Source organism: Neofelis nebulosa, chromosome 17, assembly GCF_028018385.1.
Source record: "Neofelis nebulosa isolate mNeoNeb1 chromosome 17, mNeoNeb1.pri, whole genome shotgun sequence".
NCBI lineage: Eukaryota > Metazoa > Chordata > Mammalia > Carnivora > Felidae > Neofelis > Neofelis nebulosa.
Genome location: NC_080798.1, coordinates 16,897,316 through 16,909,945, shown reverse-complemented (window position 1 = coordinate 16,909,945; position 12,630 = coordinate 16,897,316). Strand labels below are relative to the sequence as shown.

Here is a 12,630-nt window from a genome sequence, read left to right as displayed (position 1 = left end):
ACCTCTGCGAGATATTTTCTGGGAAGTTTTCGTCAACAGTCAAAACCTGTAAAGAAAAGTAAGACCTGTGCACCAAGCTGTCCAAATGTCCCTTACCTTTACCTCCAACTCTCACTTTCCATGATTCTCTTTCATGCTTCCTTCCCATTTCAAAGTGGGAAGTATAATCCTTGTACCTTTTCAGTGACCAATTTCTACATTTATTTTGTATACAATTCTAATACAATTCCCCATTTTCTTTTGCATTTCGATTTGTGTATCAGTATCTCTTAAAATTTTTGAGACTTCTCTTCCCTGAAACAGTTTTCTTTTTACTTCATTATTGTGTGTGTATTTATTCATTTATTCTTCTAATCAACAGTTACTGATTTTATAATTTGCATAAGATGCATTGTTAAATGATGGAAAGATTATAAGACTTATAAGCTATTAAGAAGTTTATGGACTAAGGAACCTATGAATAAGTCCATAAATAATATTTTTTAAAGTAGAATCTACTACAAGAGGGGTTAAATAGGGAAGTCAGAAGAAAGGGCTAATGATGGGAAAGTGGAAAGCCCCTGTCTTACTTCATTTGGGCTGCTATAACAAAGTAGAGACTTGGTGGCTTATGAACACAAATTTATTTCTCACAGTTCCAGAGACTGGGAAGTTCAGGATCAAGGCGCCTACAGATCTAGTGTCTGATGAGAGTCTACTTCCTCATAGTTGATCATCTCACTGTAACCTGAGCAGAAGGAAGATCTCTCTGGGGTCTCCTTTATAAGGACACTAATCCCATTCATAAGAGTTCTGCCTGCATTACCTACCTAATCACCTTCCAAAGCCCCCCCTCCTAATACTGTCACCTGAGGGGTTAGAATTTTAATATATGAATTTGGGGGGAATATAAACATCCAGTCCATTGCAGCCCCTACAGAGATGTGATAGCTCGTGCATTGGGAGTGATTGCAGTCACCTCTGTAGAGAGTATTTGGGATAAAGAGCAGCACAGAACTCAACCCAGGGCTTGATCTCGTCAACTGTGAAATCATAACCTGAGCCCAAATCAAGAGTTAGACGCTTAACCAACTGAGCCACCCAGGAGCCTCGCTTTCTTTATTTTAATAGAATGGTCTTCATTTAGGTTTTCTGTATTATCTCATGATTAAGTTCAAGTTATGTTTCTCCTGCCAGGGTACGAAAGATGTGATATTTTGTCCCTCTTAGGGCATCATATCTAAAAGTATATGATTTGCTTCTGACCCTCATTGATAATGTTAATTTTGATTACCTGGCTTCGATACTCTCCATCTTCTCTATTGTATAGTTTTTATTTTTTCCTGCAACTAAGAAGTCATCTATGGGAAGGCACCATGAAAATTGTATTCCTCACCAAATGCCCCCCACCACTAGATTTAACATCATTGATGGTTCTTGCTCATACCAGTCTTAACTATGAGGGTTGCACTATAGTCATTTTTTTTTTTAAACCTTTATTGATTTTTGAGACAGAGAGAGAGAGAGCATGAATGGGGGAGGTTCAGAGAGAGAGGGAGACACAGAATCTGAAACAGGCTCCAGGCTCTGAGCTGTCAGCACAGAGCCTGATGTGGGGCTCAAACTCATGGACTGTGAGATCATGACCTGAGCCGAAGTCGGACGCTCAACCGACTGAGCCACCCAGGCGCTCCAGTCATTTTTCAGTTCCAGCACTCCCTCTGTATTTCTCAGTCTGTTTTCTATTGTATGGAAATATCTTCACTATTTGTCTAGCTATCAGATTTATTTTGGTTTCTATTCCTCACTGATGTGGACTCCTGGATTTGTACTCTTTGCAATGGTTTATAATTCATTAGTTATTTTAGTGCTTAAACCATCCCAGGTTTGGCAAGTCAGAGCCTCTTCAAGTTAGCTCTGAGTCTTTCTGACATGCTAACATAATTTTTTAAGTGCTCACTTACTTTTTGGCACAAAAATGTATTTAAAGATCTTTTCCTTTTAAAAAACCTTTTTAAAGATTTTAGGGAAATATGTTGTATTTGTTTGCCAGGGTTGTGAAAGAGAATCTTTTCTGTGCTTCTCTCCTAGCTTCCATTGGCTTGCTGGCAATCTTTGGCATTCTTTGTCTTTTCCTGCATCACCTTGATCTTTGCCTTCAGCTTCACATGTTCTCTCTCTCTCTCTGTCTCTCTCTGTCTCTGTCTCTCTCTCTCTCTCTGTCTCTCTGTCTCTGTGTGTGTGTGTGTGTGTGTGTGTGTGTGTGTGTGTGTGTGTTACCACATTCCCTTTGCAAGGACACTAGTCATATTACATTAGGGGCTCATCCTACTCCAGTATGATCTCGTCTTAATTTAATTAATTCTGTTTACAATGACTTTGTTTTCACAAAGGTCACATTCTGAAGTACAGGGGGGTAGGTGGTAAGGAGATCAACATATGAATTGGTAGTGGACACAATTCAACCCATAACATTTTCATACATATAAAATTTTTGAAACCAAGTTGCACAGTCTGAGTAATAACACAGTGAAGACCCATCTTGCTACTATGTAGTTTAAGAAATAGAACATTGCAAGTACCTTCAGGGCCCCTTATGTGCCCAATTACGGCTATTGTTTTTCCCTTCACTATGTGGTTTGAAATGAGATTAAATGTGGTACACATCTTGGTATCTAGTCATGCAGGTTCTCACATCCTTGCTTCTTTGTTAGAAGTATGGGTTATGATCCACTGGTGATACACAGGTAGATTACTGAATTTTAAAATGATCACCAATAGTTCTACTCTGATTATGCCAAAATTGATTATAAAACTAAAATCATTTGTCTAATTTGCTTTTGGTAGTTGGAGGTGTCTTTGTAAAATTCAATTTGGAGCCATCTGGGTGGCTCAGTCAGTTAAACATCTGACCTTGAATTTTGTTTCAGGTCATGCTCTCCCAGTTGTGGTATTGAGTCCCACATCAGCCTCCACACTGGACATGGAGGCTGCTTAGGATTCTCTTTCTCCCTCTTCCTCTGTTCCTCCCCTGCTTGTGCATGTGTCCTCTGTCCCCGAATAAATAAGCATTTTAAAATGTAAAATTCCATCTTAAAATAATTATATGGAATATTTCCAAGATTTCAATGGCAAATCCATAAAATAGGGTATATTCAGGGAAGTCTAGCTTTTATCCCAGTCTGTTCCACACTGTTCTCCACCCCCCACCCACCCACTCCCCCCCCCCCCAGCAAGACTTTACCTTTCCATTTTTTTCCTAAATAAAAGCAATGTGTATATCTTAAAATACTTTCACGGTAGCATACTATATACAATTTAGTCCACCTTTCTTTTTTCACTTAACAATATATTCGGGAGATAACTTCAGGGAGGTCTGAAGATTTTCATCATTCCTTTTTATGTTTGGAAAATATACTCCACTTAGTAGATGCACCATAGTTTTTTCAACCAGTTACCTAAGGATGGACATTTGAGTTAGTTCCAGTCATTGCTATTATAAATTGTGCTGCACTGAAGGGCATTGTGAGTAAATCTTCTAAAATTTATGTCAGTATATGTTTAGAGTTGAGTCATGTCACTCATATTGTTGGTTTATAAAAGGATAAGTATATAATTTGGCTAAATGTTGCTGAATTCTTCCCCACAAGGGGGGGGGGGTACCATTTTGTCATCCAGCTAGTAATGAGTGAGAGAGTCCATTTCTCCATAGCTTCCTGAAAGAATATGCTGTCAAACACTTAGACTTTTGCCATTTGTACAGTTGCAAAATATTATCTGTGTAGTTTTAATTTGTGTCAAAAATTGAAAACTATTCATTTAAAATTTCCTAGTTATCTCATGATCCTGTATGACTTCCTATCAATTCACATGCTTTGTGCATTTATCAAATTCCAAGAGTGTATTTGATCACTGTATAAATCATTCACATCTCATATACATTAATTTTAATTTAATTCCCCTATTTATACCATAAAAGTTTCATTTCTTCCGGGGGGGGGGGGGAAGCAAATGTTTTCTATTATGCTTTCTTTCAGACCACAAATCTAGGTGTAAACCAAGGAATTATCTCTGAAGGAGGAAGTTTATGAAATAGAATCACCCCAATAGTTTATATTGGAAAGTCTTACAAAACATGAACTTGAGTGTTCCTGTTACAGAAATGACGGGGAATGAAAAGAAAAACTGATGAAAAACAAGGATCTTGTGACAAAATTTTTAATCAAGTTATTTTCAACTATGAAAATGTATACACTTTCAGTCAGCACCCATCTCTTACTCTATATCAAAAAACTTACATTGAAGACAAAGCCTGGGAATGCAAGAACTATGAGAAAGGTTTTGCACGTGACTTCCAACTAACTACACATCAGAGAATTGATACTGGTAAGAAATTCAGGAACCATAAGGAATATGGGAAGGCCATTAGTAGGGGTTCAAAACATTTTCAGCATCAGATCATGTTTATTAATGAAAACTGTGAACATAAAGAATGTGGTAGAGTCTTAGACTGTGTCCACCAGAGCATTCATACTGAGGAGAAAATCTATGAGGGTAAAGAATGTGGAAAAGCCTTTCAATATTTCTATCACATCAGAGAGTTTACACATGTAAGGAACCCTGTCAAGCTAAGGAAAGTGGGATTTTTTTTTTAATCATTCCTCGGACCTTATTTATCATCAGATACTTCTTGCCAATGAGAAAACTTATCAATGTATGTTATATGGAAAAGCCTTTAGTAGCAAACCAGCCATTACTCTGCATCAGAGAATTCACACTGGTAGAAACCATATATATGTAAGAAGTGTGGAAAAGCCTTTCATAGCAATTCAATACTTATAGAACATCAGAGAGTTCACACTGGTGAGAAACCTTATATATGTAAAGAATGTGGCAAAGCCTTTCATTATTCCTTGGATCTTAAAAGACATCAGAGAATCCAGACTGGTGAAAAACCCTATGAATGTAAGGAATGTAGCAAGGCCTTTAAGAGTGCATTGTATTTTTTTATACAGCATAGAATTTGTAGTGGTGAGAAACCCTATGAATGTAAAAATTGTGCTAAGACATTTGGAAGTAGCTCAACCCTTAATCGACATAAGAGAGTTCATACTGCTGAAAAACCCTATATGTGTAAAGACTGTGGAAAGACCTTTTGTAGCAGTTCAAAATTTACAGAACATCAGAGAATTCACACAGGTGAGAAGCGCTATGTTTGTATGGCATGTGGAGAGACCTTTTGTAGCAGTTCTATACTTACAGAACATCAGAGAATTCACACTGGTGAAAAACCATATGTCTGTAAAGAATGTGGAAAGGCCTTTTATCACTTTCAGACCTTCATCAACATTGGGGAATTCATATGATTGAGAAACCCTATGAGTGTAAGGAATGTGGGAAAACCTTTAGTAGTAGCTCTGCCATTATCTGGCATCAGAGGATTCATACTGGTGAGAAACCCTTTGAATGTAAGGAATGTAGAAAGGCCTTTTATCATTCTTCAGACCTTTCTCAACATCAGAGAATTCACAAGGGTGAGAAACTTTATGAATGCAAAGAATGTGGGAAGGTTTTTGTACATAGTTTAAATCTCAATCGACGTAGAAATGGTCATGCTGGTGAGAAGCTCTGAAAATAATCTGTGGGAAAGGCATTCACTTAATTTGAGTTAGGACTTCATGCTGATTAGATCGTGTAATTAATATGAGGAGCCCTTTATTTGGTATTGACAGCTGAAATTGCCCAAGGATATAGTAAATATTAGAAAACCATCAACAGTTCACTTCTTACTTAATATCAGGAATTTATAAATTTGAATGAAGAAAATGAAAACTTTAGTGCATGTCAACCTTAAATATCAGACAATTTATTACAGAATAATCCTAGAATTTTATTTTACTTTTCCTAAAATAATTCTAGGTATTTTTTTGTCTTATGTATATTTACTGATTATTAAAATTGTTAATTGTGCTTACAGTTCTGGGCTGACTTATTTTTCTCCAAGATTTTGAACCCATCACTACTTATTCTTTCCAGTTGCTTTTCCTGCTGTTTTGGTGGTACAGTCTTATTTATATAAGCTTTAAAAAAATATATATATATATAAGCTTAAGTTTCAGGGCAATGATTTATCATTCATTTGCATATGTTTATATATGTGTATCTATATACATACTTATATATCTGTAATTATACCTGTACCTTCTTTTCTTCATTATTTTTATTTTTATATATTTTAATACAAATAGAACTGTACTGCCTTTTTGAAGAGTTACCTTTTTTTGAAGAGTTACTTTTAATATTAACATTTTATTGTAATTTTTTCAGAAAATTTCAAAGAGCACAAAAGAAACTATTATAATAACCACTCTCAAAATTTTCAAAGCAAATTCTTTCAGAAAATTTTAAAAGAAACTCCTTTTCACAAATTGCCTTTCCTATGGTTGAGCATAGCATGAACAGTTTTCCAAGTCAGTAAATAGTATATCATTATCCTTATCTGAATATAGCTAATGTTTATCTGTGTGGCTCTACTATTATTTTACTAGTCTATTGATAAAATGTTTGCCTTCTAAATTTTGTCTTTATAAACAATGCTCCTTTCAACATCCTGTTTGCATTTCGTATACTTATCTGCTTTATTTTTTATTTCTGAAACAATCTGTGAATGTCTTATACTTACAAAAATTTTAAATATTACAGATAAGCTAAACTCCCCTTTGACTATTTCCCTTCCTCTAGTTTCTCCCCTAAAGTTACCACTGTTGGCAGTTTCATTCGAAAGCCTTTTTAAAAACATTTTTTTAAGTGTTTTATTTATTTTTGAGAGAGAGAGAAAGAGAGAGAGAGAGAGAGGGAGAGAGAGAGAGGGAGAGAGAGAGAGATACAGAGTGTGAGAAGGGGAAGGCAGAGAGAGGGAGACACAGAATCTGAAGCAGGCTCCAGGCTCTGAGCTGCCAGCACAGAGCCCAATGCAGGGCTCGAATCCATGAACCACGAGATCATGACCTGAGCTGAACTGAGATGCTCAACTGACTGAGCTATGCACATGCCCCTCAAGAGACTTTTTAAAATTTTTTTTAACATTTATTCATTTTTGAGAGACAGAGAGAAACAGAGCATGAGCGGGGAAGGGGCAGAGAGAGGGAGACACAGAATCCAAGGAAGCTCCAGGCTCTGAGCCGTCAGCACAGAGCCCTATGCAGGGCTCGAACTCACAAACTGCAAGATCATGACCTGAGCCGAAGTTGGTCACTCAACCGACTGAGCCACCCAGGTGCCCCTCAAGAGCCTTTTTAAATGCAACTCCACACACACATTATATATATATTGCTTTCAATCGTATATGTTTTGCTTCAAGTATGGCAAAATTGAGGTGACTTACATAACTGTCATTGGTATGTAATGAGTAAATGAGTTATGAATGCATGAATATAACTAGTGAATTGTTTAGTGAATGTTGGTCACTATTATCTTCATCTATTTTATTTATGGAATGGTGTTGAGCTGTGGGGGATAAGCTTAGGGATCCCCCGGGCTTACACCAATGGGTTAGCAAGGCATAAAGAAATACAAAGTCATAAGATGCTCACACCTGAGTTTGGGTAAACCAGATTGGCACCCCAAGAATATGGGATGCAAAGGCACCCTGAGAATAGGGAGGCGCAAAGGTGCCAGAAATAGGGAGGTGCAAATGCACCCTAAAATAGAAAGGGGGTGCAGAACCCCCAAAATAGAGAGGGAGAGGCAAAGGCCTAAAATAGGAATGGTGCAAAGGGGCCCAATACATAGGTATGTAAAATAAACAAGATCAAATATATTCAGGGTGAAAGCACCCCCAATTTAGTACTATAGCAGAAAAGTTGCTTTCATGGGAGAATAGGGCCAGGTTAGGTAAATTGGTGAATTGAACTATGGACCACTGCGCTGCAGGCAAAGCAGCCCAGAGCAGAGACGGTTAACAAAAGAAAAGGTGTCTTGTTAACCCTGAGACTATTTCTCCTATCTGTCTCATCCCCCGCAGGCTGGCAAAGATAAACAGGCATGGCACCTCCTGTCTGCCGTTAACAACTGTGTGGGGCCGGGCCCCAGTGCCAGGCTGAGACTGGGTCGAGCAATGTTCCCCGTTGACTCAAGCCAACCCGGTGGTTCCCCCTCCCATTCCCCTACTTTCAAGGGCATATGAAAGCCTTGTCAAGGCTGAGAAAGTTAATTCCTGAAGCCTGTGGTCTGCAGGTGTTGGCAGTAATGCTACCTCCCTTTTTCTACCCCGAGTCAGATAGACACAAACATGGAAACTGTGTTTTGCTAGCAATCTATCAACAAGGTCTTGTGACCCGTTCAGAAAGTTCACAAGGTACACAGAACTAAATGTTTTGGCTGGCAGTGATCATGTGAAACCTGTTTATTCTTAGAATGACCTGATCCATAAGAGTCTTATATTATAAAAGATTGTGTACAGCAACAATAAAGCCGTCACTTGGGCCATCAGCCCAGGGGACCCTCCTGTTCCCAAACTTTCTCTTCTCTCTTTTTTCTTGCATTCCCCTACCCTCAGGACCCTGACCTCGGTGTTTGTCGCACCGGCCGCGACAAACAACCATCTACCCATCTGCCTGGCGCCAGGATTTTGTTTTATATTGACCCAAACCCCAAACACGGTATATCTTCAAAACCTCCCTTTCCCCCTCACAGCCTCAAGTTAATGTTTACAGTTTGTCTCTTTGTACACGCCCATCACCTTTGTAAGCCTTCTGATCTGAATAAATATGGGTCATGGACCCTTATTCAGGGCTCTCGTCTTTTCCTGGACATTAGCCATGTCTCGCTTTAATCCTGCATGTGCTCTTTTGCTGGCCAAAAAAGAACTTTAGACTTAAGAGTCTTCGACACTGAACCATAATGTACACTTTACTCACTAACAGATACTCCATATTGGGAAGAAAAAAAACAAAATCAAATAAAGATGTTAAGATTTAGTAAGCTCTTCCTGCAGAACTCAATCTTTATGCTGATCATGACATTCATATCAGAGAGAAAGTGTATATAAATGGGTATGGGGTGGTTGAGATCACAACTGTCACGGCATAATGAGAAGAGGTTTATCACCAAATGTATAATACAGAACACATTATCTGATAAGAGAATACATAGGGTAGCTACCTATCTGAATACTGACTTGATTCTTATCGACATCACCCTTTTGTTAAGGATAAAATCAACACAAGTTACAATTGCTCTAGGAATAAATAATAGTGGGTATTCTGTATAGAAAATGTTGTTTGACAAAAGTACATGGAAGAAAATTTACATTGATGCATGTACTAGAATGCTAGAAACTTTTATAATCTATATTTTTAAGAAACTCTGAAAAAACACAGAAATAGCTAAAGACAATGGAATGCATTTGTGAAAATAATTGAAATAGAGTACAGGTTTCCCCTGCTATTCAAAAGTACAGTGTTCCCCTACCCCCCCCCCCCAAAAAAAAGGAACAAAAGTGGTGTCCCTATGAAACCTTTTGCAGGCTGAACTGATATAAAGCAAAGAGTATCCCCTGCTTTCCAAAGTTCACCATATGCCGCTTTGCTTTTTAGGAAAGACCTATATTAGTATGGTGACAGCTTTTTTTTTTTTTTTTTTGTAAAAGTGAATATCCTCTTTGTATTTCTTTCTGTTAGCAAAAACAGGTGCAAATGTAGGTATTTTGTGAAAGTGAGGTGTTACAATGCAACCTTTCAGAATGATGTCTCTTGAAAAATTAACAATGTAGAGATTTTGGTCAAAAAAAGATAAGCATTATGACTTAGAAATTGATGTTACTACAAGCTAGAGAGTTTATGGGTAATATATATATATATATATATATATATATATATATATATATATCCTTTGTTTTGCTAATAATTTTGAAAAAATAAAATGCATGATATTCTTCAAAAAGTTTCCAGAGCTCAGTCAGGAGAAATATAAGCACTTAGCAGTCCAGTAAAACTAAATGAATACATTACTCATTGCTAAAAAACATCACCTGACCTTTTTTTGAAGTTTTAATTTTAATTCCAGTTAGTTAACATACAGTGTAATATTAGCTTCAGGTGTACAATTTAGTGATTCAACACTTATCTTCAACCCACCTGCTGCTCATCACAATGAATGCAATCCTTAATCTCCATTAAGTGCACTCATCCCCCCAATACCTTCCCTCTGGTAACCATCAGTGTGCTCTCTATAGTTAATAATTTTAATGAAGTCCTACTTTTTCTTTTATGGCTTGTACTTTTTTTTTTTTTTTTTTTTTTTTTTTTTTTTTTTTTATTTTTATTTTTTTTATTTTTGGGACAGAGAGAGACAGAGCATGAACGGGGGAGGTGCAGAGAGAGGGAGACACAGAATCAGAAACAGGCTCCAGGCTCCGAGCCATCAGCCCAGAGCCCGACGCGGGGCTCAAACTCACGGACCGCGAGATCGTGACCTGGCTGAAGTCGGACGCTTAACCGACTGCGCCACCCAGGCGCCCCAGGCTTGTACTTTTTATGTTCTGTTTAATAAATCTTTTCCCCAACAACATGAAGGTATTTTTCTACATATGTATTCTTTTAAAGTTATCTTAATTTTTACATTTAAGTGAAAATTTCACATTAGGCATTTTATCAAAGAAAATCTTGCATTAATTTTGTGTACTGTGTAAGGTGAGGATAAAGATTCTTTTTTTTCCCTTGTGGATGTCTAATTGTTCCAGCACTCTATACTGAAAAGACCATCCCCATCCTTCCTCCACTGAACTGATGTGGAATTTTTTTTTAAAGTGACTATTTTTTTATTTTCTATTGCATTTCCTTTGTCTGTGTTTTATCCTTGTACAAATATAACACTGTTCTGATTACCATAGCTGCAGTAGGTAGAATTCTAAGAAGTCACCCATGATATACAGCCCCCTGATGTTATTCCTGTGATAATGTTATAATACATGGCAAAAGAGATTTTGAATGTATTTAAAGTGACTAATCAGAAACCTTAAGATAGTTTATTTGGGTTGGCTGAACCGAATCTAATATGAGCCCTTTAAAAGCAGTGTTTTCTCTGTCTACTAAGCAGAAAATAATTCAGAGATGTGTTCTAGCTGACCTGAAAGAAAGCGAACATTCATTGTGAATTGCCTGTGGGGGACATTTGGAAAATATCAGAGAGTGGTCCCCAGCTGACAGCCAGTAATGAAATAGGGACTTCAGTCCTACAACACAAGGAACTGAAATCTGCCAACAAAAATGAGCTTGGAAGTAAATTTTTCTCTGGATCCATTAAATGAGAACTCAGGCCAACTAATACCTTGATATAAGCCAAAGGGGCTTAAAAAAACCTCCTGGAATCACAGTAACTTATGTTCCAACGTCCAAAAGGGCTTCAAATATTTGGCAACCTTGGTCACTGTCAAGTTCCCAACATACTTTGATTAGTGCATGTGGCCTTGGGTCGCTCTTCAGGAAGAACGGACCTTTGCCTTTACTTCAGTCCTATTTGTCCTTATAAGGTTTGGAAAGAGGCAATATTGAAAGCATTGGATCAACACCAATACATACAACACACACCTCTGCAAGGGGACATAAATCTTCTTGCTGCTCCTCTGTCCACAATAAATGCTAAAGTTGATTGGGTATCTTTGCCTGTTATGGAAGGTATACAAATATACACATCAGGGGAATTCAAAGGAAAACAACCATACATCCACCAGAAAGTTTAAAAAGGAAAAGGCATACAATATTAAGTATGTTAAAAGGCAGAACAATTAGAACTACAAGACAGAGCTGGTGGAATTCCAATTGGGAAACCACCTGGGAACACCATTTGGCAATACCTACTAAAGCTAAACATATATGTAACCTATGACCTAGCAACTCTCCTCCTAAAAATATATGTAACCAAGATGACACATATACACAGCAAAAGACTACAAACAAGAATGTTTATGGAGCACTATTCTTAGTAGCCCCAAGCTGAAAACAAGCCAAATACCATCAACAATGAGAATGAACTAACTTTATTGATTAAACTCACAAACAATAATTGGCGGAAAGAAGTCAGACCAAAGGGGGAAAAGAGTGTACATACAATATGGTAACATTTATGTAAGCTTCAAAATCAGGCACAACTAATCTACATTGTAAGTTAGATGATGGAGACTTTACAGGAGGCAGGTAGGGGACTTCTGGGGTGCTAGTTATACGGTCTGAGAAATCTCTGAAAATTTACCCAGCTGATTTGGGCAGTTTTTTTTATGCTACATTAAAAAACTGTACTTTAAACATTCAACATTTTTTTTTTTAAACGTAAAATACAGTCTCGGGCACAGCAGCATAATCACAGAGGTCATAAACTGAAGCCAACGCACTCACACCATCACTCTCCCTCTCCTTCCCCACAAGCCTGACTGCCATTAGGGCCCAAGTATTCCTCATGTTTAGCCTCTACAGACTCCGCTCTATCGTGTCCTCCAACCGCGGGTCTTCCAAACTCTGCGGGGTCACCTCCCGCGGCAAGGCTCAAGCTGCGGCTGAGGGTTCAAGACTGTCCGGATCAGCTCTCCGGGGGGGTGGGGGGGGGGGTGGGATTTTAGGCCACACTACAAGTCCCAGAAGTCCTCGGGGCGGAAAT

The 12,630-nt window shown here is 38.0% G+C and overlaps 1 pseudogene; it reads left to right on the top strand.

Annotated features, from left to right (window-relative positions):
- The first annotated feature begins 4,024 nt into the window (after positions 1-4,024).
- On the top strand, positions 4,025-5,747 carry LOC131500330 (zinc finger protein 345-like; annotated as a pseudogene).
- The last annotated feature ends 6,883 nt before the right edge of the window (positions 5,748-12,630 follow it).